This window comes from Archocentrus centrarchus, chromosome 11 (assembly GCF_007364275.1).
Source record: "Archocentrus centrarchus isolate MPI-CPG fArcCen1 chromosome 11, fArcCen1, whole genome shotgun sequence".
Classification (NCBI taxonomy): domain Eukaryota; kingdom Metazoa; phylum Chordata; class Actinopteri; order Cichliformes; family Cichlidae; genus Archocentrus; species Archocentrus centrarchus.
Genome location: NC_044356.1, coordinates 20,708,986 through 20,717,906, shown reverse-complemented (window position 1 = coordinate 20,717,906; position 8,921 = coordinate 20,708,986). Strand labels below are relative to the sequence as shown.

The 8,921-nt window shown below is 40.7% G+C and overlaps 1 long non-coding RNA gene across 1 annotated transcript; it reads right to left on the bottom strand.

Annotated features, from left to right (window-relative positions):
* Positions 1-5,718: 5,718 nt before the first annotated feature.
* LOC115788739 (uncharacterized) lies at positions 5,719-8,665 on the bottom strand. Its single transcript, XR_004020617.1, has 3 exons — positions 8,483-8,665; positions 7,499-7,633; positions 5,719-6,303 (listed from the first exon to the last, which is right to left on the bottom strand). It is a non-coding gene; the product is annotated as an uncharacterized LOC115788739 (long non-coding RNA).
* Positions 8,666-8,921: the final 256 nt, after the last annotated feature.

Below are 8,921 nucleotides of genomic sequence, written 5' to 3'. Positions count from 1 at the left end.
GTGAATCATGTTTACAAGGTGGAACCACTAGAGGGCCCTGTCATACAGTTAGAGTCCAAAAAAATGGATATTTACACATAAACAGCAACATCAAAGCAAGTCAGTAAAAGATGAGTATGAAGGGGGACTGATTTCAATTAAATCAGTGATTACATATTTTAATAGTTTGATTTAATCATTGTTCTTCATTTTATTATTATTAGAAATATTCAGTAAATTATGATTTTTTTAAAAGTATGAACATATTAAGTGTCCATAACATAACTTGAGAGGTGTCCTCAAATATCTTTATTTCTAAATCTTATTGTATTCAGTTTATAATTATATAAAATGCAGGAAACTGCCATTTTAGCATATTTGCATGATCACCTAAGTAAAATAAATAACTAACCAAGTTTACTTTGAGTGCCTTTATGGTCTAATCCAGTGGTTTTATTTGCATGCAAACCTGAAATTGACTCATATTGCAAAGAATACAAATAAAGGAAAGCTTGGCTTACATTTGTACAGTATAAGGAGCGCACGTCCGCCCTGAGGGTAAAAAGTCTGCTTTGATGTTTTGATTCTCCACCTCACTCCTGGCCGCAGAGGCAGCAGCGCTCTAAATAACAAAGAAGCCAGTTCACCCAGGAAGGAAACTCCCTGCCTTCCCAAAGGACGTCAGCACAGGGTTTAACAGCTGTGTGTGTGTTTGCGTATTTCTCTGAAACAGAAGGGTGGGGGGGGGGGGTGTCAACAGTCACACATTAGCCAGTTCATTCACGTGTACTGTAGACCATCAGCCTCATACCGATATTAACTTGTGAAAACATGCTTTCTCAGAGCAGTTTAATATTAACACGTCTGCTGCTGGTATGAAGCAGATTAAACCACTAAGAAATGCAAACTACAGAAAAGTAGTTCTATTGTAGTATGACAAATTCATGAAACGCACACACCCACACAGAGTTGTAGAGGTGATGTAATAGCTTCCTGGAGCTGCTCGGGAGCAACTCTTCAGGCCTCAGCCAGCTGTAGGCCAGTACATGCAATGGATGCAACAAAGGACTTCCAGTATTCCCAGTATACTCCTAGTACTGGATATCAGTAAGTGCTGATATCATGTTTACAGGAAAGTTAAAAACACAGCAGCTTTGCCTCTGTCTACACATCAGTGCCACAGGTTGTTTTCCACAACTCTGAGATAAAAGGCTCCTTTCTTTCTCTTTATTCATTTGGTTCTGTTTGTACCAGAAAAGAAGCGCCGTGTTTCTGATATTTCCTGCACTGCAGTCTTCTGTCAAATCAGACAAAAATGCTTAAAGCTATAGCAGAAGCCTTCAACAGCTTTTGATGACTTTGTTTGTGCACTTATTTGTTTTTTTTTTTAGTGGAATAGTTTACTCATGTTTTAAATAGAAACAATGTAATCATTGCAGGGGCCTTTAACGATATAAATTAATATTCATTTTCAACATGTCTGAGCTACTTATAGCCAGAGTAAAACAATTTCATATTTAGTTCTAAGATGTCCTGGCAATGAATTTATATCTACTTTGCTAAAGATGTGAAAGTATGTGAAGCTGCGTATCTTTCTCAGCTCATTGTTTACAGTACTGAATGTCCTTGGTCTCAGCTATCAACCATGTGACTTAGCTGTTATCACTTGGAAGCAAGGAGGGAAAATGCTGGCAGGTGAAACAGAAACTAATGTGGATGGAAGCTACTGTAAACGATGCCTCTCCGGGTGATGATAAGATATGATGCTTTTGTATCAGTTTGCTTTAGTTTTTCTTTTAGTGTGACCATGTAATTTTGCCTCCTCTTTCAGCATCACTGCTCATTAAATTGTCTCCTCTCCTTTACCTCAGTCTGCTGCTGGTATGTGGTTGCATCTCCTACACTTGACCTCCCAGTCAAATATCAAAAAGCAATTACTCATTTCCTCTGACCTTGTAGTAATAAGCAGAAGACGCTAGCCTAAAGCCAAAAGGGCTTCATCCATGTGGATTTAAAGCCTATCCTTCCGCCTCTTTCTCTCTCCCCTGACTGTAATGCATCATTTTGCAGATCTGTTTGTGTTGCCCTTGAATCATGGGGAGCATTACCTGGGAATTGGAGTTGACTCTCACATGACTGCTGGGTGACTTCACATTACATAGCTGCACTGTCAGGGAAATATAACCTGGGTGGAGATTTAGAGGAACCGGTGGTGAGTCTGTATGTGTATGTGTGGACTAGTTTCAAGGCTAAACCACAGGATGGCATATCATCATTACTCCTCCATGCTGCAGTCCAGAATGTGTTATTCCCCTGAATATAACTAAAAGTCCTTCAGAGCAGTGACCTCCCTCCCTCCCTCCTCGCTCTCTAACTCTCCCTTTCTTTCTCATGGTGAAGCTGGCACTGAGCCAGAGAGCTCCTGCTCTGCTGGCCTTCATAGAAATACAGTAGTAAAGTACAGCTGGCACCCGTGATGTGGGTGCGAAAATCGGGGACATTCCGGCTCTCTGTTAAGTGGAAATGGGCATAATGAGGAGAATAGATAACCAAGCTTTCTCTGTTATTAGGTTTCACTTTCACATACAGAGCACAATGAGTGTGCATTTCTGACAGGTGCCCTGAGCACTGCAGCAGCAGATGCTCAAATACTGTAATTTCTTCAAAGAAAGCCCAAATTACAAACTGAAACTGTTGGTTTTGAAGGACGTGGGCATTCACCAGACTGGACAAATCAAGGAGAAGACAAATCCAGATTTATAGGTAATGTTTATTGCAGACTCAGGAGTCTGCAATAAAGAGAGTGTTTCTGAGCTTGACCCATCCATGGCTAATTCAGGAAATCTCAGTCTCAGCTATGCAGATTTTGACCTTAATTATATAGAAAACCAACTCTAAATTGCTAGATTAAATTAAAATATTTTGGCTGAGCTTTAAATTGCATCTCACAGTCTTCATACAGTAGCTTTGTTTCATGTGTACTTTGTATTGCTTAGTCATCTGACCTATTCCTTGTCTATTCTGTAACCACTAAACAGTATATATTTGGTCCAGGACTCTTGCTGATTACAGGTCTTTCACTGCAGTCTTGCCTACAAGCAGTTTGCCAAAAGCAGCTGCCTCCTTTCGATCACTCTATTTGGATAATCTGAAAGCCTGTGAAGGCCACCCAAGTCCACTCTCCAATCAGACCTTAGAAAAGAGAAAGCTCTTCAAGCTGCTGTTTTAACCCTTTAACACCCATGTGTTATACAGGTTGCCTGGACTTATTCTATAATTTTGGCTGCAGAATTTTTAAAAAAATCAGAAATTCAGGAACCATTTGAATTTTTACAGTAATGTGAAGTGTACATGGTGAAATCTAGGATCAGCTGTTTTTTCTGTGTTCAGACAGCAGTAACTTGTGAATGCTTTGTTCTACTGTAATACCGAATATTTCTGTAAAGCTCGTCTTCATTCCAAAGCTGTTGTAATTTTCTGTCTAGCACAAACAGTAATGGAGTTACGGTCATTTAAAAAGTGCATGTGAAATGGGCTCGCCAGCGAGCACATGGTAAATAAAAAATTAAAAGGTTGGGATATTTGGGATGTTTCGTGTTGTAATCGCTTACTAAAACCACATTGGGGAAAAAAAAATGAACAAAAACATGGGTTCTTGTGGAAGTTCTCATATGTGCTGAGAGTCATGCTGGTGGTTGAGAGAAGTGTAGGTGTCTGCATGTCTCTGCACAGTTGTGTGCTGTTGCTTTCAGCCACAAGGCCACCGACAGTCGCCATAAATATCAGTTGTGACATCGCAGTAACCACGGGGTTTCCTTGGGTATGTCCAGTGGAAAGAAAACGGATGTTTTCTAATATCTCAATGCATGCCATCATACCAACCATGAAACCTCACAGGAATTAGACAATTTGCTCTCAACTCAAAGAAACACATGCAAAGATTTTAAAGGGTTATTTTGTAACGCAAAATAATTTTCTTCAAAGGAAGAAATGAAATGCTCCGAATAACTGTGGAATTGAAATTCCCTGTAAAGCATCATGCTTGAAGTCTTCATGAAAGCGAAAGATCGAGGAGGAACTTTGTCTGGTGGCTGCTTGTTTCTGAAACAGCAGCTTTATGGGTATTGTGGTCTTAATATGGAAAAAAAACTCTCATGCAAACAATACCACAGGTCAAAGATGGGTTTGGGTTTTTTTGTTTCTTTTTTTGTTTGTTTGTTTCTATTACAATTTCTTCAAACAATATTTGACAGGCTGTATTGATATTTATAGACACTGCTTAAATAGAACTTACTCTGCTGAAGCGGACTAAAGTATTCGTGTGGGCCCAATGCTCTCACAGGCAGTGACATAACAAATGTTTTCAATTTTCACTTTTAATATATACAATTAAATTAAAAAACTGTGAAATAATTAAATGTTAAGATTGAATTATATGGTATACATAGTCATCAGCCACTTTATTAGGTTAGAACTGGGTTGGACCTCATTTTGCCTTTAGAACTGCTTTAATTCTTTGTGGCATGGATTCAACGAGGTGCTGGAAACATTTCGCAGAGATTTTGGTCCATACTGACATGATAGCATCACACAGTCGCTGCAGAGTATCCATGATGTAAATCTCCAATTCTACCCAAAGGTGTTCTGTAAACTGAAAGGTGCTTTGTTGGATTGAGATCTGATGAGGAGGAGGAGGAGGAGGCCATCTGAGGACACTGAACTCATTGTCATGTTTAAAAAAAACAGTTTAAGATGATTTGAGCTTTTGTGATGGTGTCTTGCTAGAAGTAGCAATCTGAAGATGGGTACACTGTGGTGATAACGGGATGGACATGGCACTCAGTTAGTACTAAGGGGTCCAGAGTGTTCCAAAAAAAAAATCCCCCACACCATTACACAAGCAGCAGCAGCATGAACTGCTGATACAAAATAGGATAGTTCAATGCTTTCATGTTGTTTACACCAAATTCTGATTCTGGCCATCTGAATGTTGCAGCAGAAATTGAGATTCATCAGACCACCTGGTGTGATCTTCTGCTTCTGTGTAGATCTGCTTTGAGGTTCAACGTGTTTTGCATTCAGAGATGCTCTTTTGCATGCCTTGGTTATAACAAGCAGTTATCTGAGTTACTGTTGCCTTCCTATCAGTAGTCTGACCATTCTCCTCTGACATCAGCAAGGATTTTTCACCCAGAGAGCTGATGCTCACTGGCTATTTTCTCTTTTTTGGGCCATTCTCTGCAAACCTTAGAGATGGTTGTATGGGAAAATCCAAATAGATCAACAGTTTCTGAAAGACTTAGACCAGCCCATCTGGCACCCAAACCCATGCCACATTAAAGTCACTTGAATCACCTTTCTTCTCCATTCTGATGCTCAGTTTGAACATCAGCAGGTCGCCATCACCATGTCTACGGGCCTAAATGCACTGAGCTGTTGCCGTGTAATTGGCTGATTTATGTTAAGGGTTGAATTTGTGTGCCTAATAAATTGGCCAGTGAGTGTATTATTGTTAGAATAACCAACAAACCAGAATAATGCGTCACAAAATATCATGGAATTTCATTAAAATATTACTGTTTAGCAGTCACATTTCAATGGGAACAGAAACATTTCCATAAATACTCTGTGATCTTTATTACTGAATTCTTTTATTGTTTATGTAACAAAAAAAGGCAGCCTTATTTATTTAAAGCACCTTTATCAAAGCAACATCTTGCTTTGAATGTTTGTTCTCGTGTTTCCTGACAACTCATTGTTCTGCACCAACTGTAAAAATGTCATCTGGAGCAACTGCACATTTATTTCACACGTCACGTCAACCACAGGACATGTTTGTTTTTTAAAGGAGCACAAATGTAATTTTATATTGAAGAGTGGGAATCTACAACTTTGATATTACTGTTGCTTTCTCCACAAAAACATCAAACTCACAGCTGGATGTAAGAGGAGGAATATTTAGTGAGATGGAGACTATAATGAAATGGATATCAGCTGGAAAAAACACAAATTAAAGGCCAAAAACAACAATGAACTGATCCTGTGAGCATATATTATCTTGTTAGCACCCTAAAGTCGAATAAATCTTCACTTGGTACCACACAGCAACAGTTAGAACAGTATAACAACCTCCCTAATACTGTGTAGATTCTCCTTGTGCCACTAAAACAGTGCTGAGTGGACCACTGGTGGTGACCTGTAATGATGGAGGGACAGTGCCAGCAGATCCTTTGGGTCCTGAAGGTTCAAGCCAGTTCAGAGCTGTTTTTTCAGAGCAGTGTGGTGGGCCGGATGGAGGGAGGCTGCTGCCACTGAGGAGTGTCACTGCAATGGGAGGGGGTGTATGCATCAAAGTAACATCCATACATTGTAAAATATGATCACTGTTATTCACTTCACCTGTCAGTGTTGTGTTAAGTTGTGGCTGATATGTGCAAGTCTTTACTTTTGTTCAACAACTATTCAAAGACATCAAGTTGCACTGCAGTCGAAGGTTTTCATAGTTATCATTATTGTTATTCAGTCATTCATTCAGCACTCTAGTGCTATATGTGCTCACTTGAGCACCAAATGTTCAGGTGAACATCCCAAATATATCTATTGCTAAAAGCCCAGCTTTTCATATGAAACTCTATTGTTGTAATCTGTTAAAAAAAACCCAAAAAATCATCGCTAAATAATTAATGCACTGTAATCGTGGCAGTGCCATTTGTCCCATGCTGGCATTTCCCTGTGTCAAAATGGCCTTTCTAAAGTTGGCTTTAGAAAGATTAAAATACTCTGAAGATTACATCAGCTTGGATCCTCAAACTACGCAAAAGAAAATTTACCACCTGATCGCTATTGTCTTATAGTGACCAAATATGGATCGCTTCACGCAGCAACTTCCTGTTTGCGTTCAAAATAATGACGTGATTACACACCACAGTCTGGATCAGACTGTGTCACCACAGTCTGATCCAGTTTGAACACTGTTTTTTGCTTTGTTTTGTTTTTTTATATGACCTCAAAAAAAATTTCAGTTCTATGTCAAATTTCCTGATACGCTCAAAAACAGGAACAGAACTATAGCTCGTAGCTATTTTTAGACCTAGACTTAAACTGTAAGATCTAAACTGTCTGTTGTCGGCGTGTGAATAAGAGCAGTAGACACATTTGAATCTGCTTTACATAATACCTTATTTAGATTGACATTTTGATACAAGTGGAAATTTGAGATTAACATCCCCTCGCTCTTTGACTAACATAAATTTGAACAAAACAAAAAACATTTCAGTGTAAAACGAAAAAAAAAAAAAAAGAGTAGGAAGGTGATGATATTCTGATTTTTGAGGGGGAATTCAGTTCAAATGTTCAGATGTTGACATATAGCATGAGAGGGGATTTCAGGTTACTCTGTTTAGTGCTAAATCGTGATGAAATGCAAATTTGTTATGACTATGTGACTGTTTGGCTCCAGCCTACAATAAAAGACACAAATGCTGACATGTGGAAACACAAAGAAAATTTGTACCCATACCAAATCTCCCCCAAATGTCACTTGGTGCACTTGTGGTGGCTGGTTTGGATCCATGCATGGGAATCCCCATTTGGCTCCCCTCTCACATTTGACCCGTATTTTGCCCTCACATCAGCTTATCCAGAGAATGGGAGGCTGAAACGAGTGTGGCAGAGACTTCAGAGAGCAAATCACTGAGATGAGAGAACTTTGAACGTCCACTTGGAAAGAAAAAAAAAAAAAAAAAGCTGGGCAGGTGTTTGAGTGGGAGAGATGCTTCAAAATGAACCAGTTTGGTATGTGTGTGTGTGCACGTGTGTGCACGTGTGTGTTTGGAGAATGATGAGGCCAGACCAGCGTGATGGAAAGCCCAGCCGACTGCTAACACAAACATAGTAGGGGGAGAAGAAAGAGAAAAGAAGGGGGAGGGTGTGGACCTCAGAAAGGTGGGGGAGGAATGACACAGGGGAAGAGTGGTTTGTGTCGGGATTACAACAATGACAACTGTCATTAAGATACTGATGTTGGCCAGTACTGATGACCAGGGCAAAGGACCTGTTTACACTAGAGTCCATTATCAAGTTTGCTCAGCAAAGAATACCTCTATTTTTGTGCCTTCTGGTCTCCCCAAAACCCTCACTGTCACCTTCAGCCTGGAGAGAGAAACTCTGTGGAATCTGCTTTTCAGAGATGTTTCACACACTTAGAAAAGACTGTGGTGTGTGTTTGCATCATTATCATAATTGAGAGTGACTGCTGGGAGTGTGGATGGGGAGGTGTTGGCACTACCCCCCTCAATAAATTCCCATTGGACAAATTGTGTGAATGAATGAATGAATGAATGAAAGAAAGAGGCTGGTTAGCCCGGCTCCACGGCTCCTGAGCGACAGATGGGGTCAAACAGAGTAGATAAGGGTGATCTTATTGCTGCGCCTCGGTTCTGACTGTTGGCACACTCGCAATCACTGTTTAGGCTACATGCCAAGCAAAATATATCTGTTTTACCTTGTAGACCTCCACCAGAGACGAGCAAGCCAAAGATGGTGCGCTATTGTGTCTTCTGTCGTTGCGTAGCTGTTTTCCTCCAGGATAAAACTCTTCAGTTATTTTGGCTCTACTCAGCGGAGCAGCCGGCTAAGAGGTTACTCTATGTCATTGGAATCTGCGCACAATGGAATCAGACCCCCCTCCCGCCTGTAGCACCAGCCTGTGAACCCTTCTGCAAGAGCTCTGGTTTTTACTGATTCCCCCCCCCCCCCCCCCCCCCCCCCCCCCCCCCCCCCCCCCCCCAATCCACGCAGGTCCTTGCACGCAGCAGTCCCCTCATGGCTCCCTGAAGAAGCAATATAAACACGAGTGTTTCACTTGGAATGCAGCACAGTGCAACTCCTCCTTGTACGCGCTTCACCTCTCTTCCTCCTCTCCTTATTTGTCTCTCCCTGCA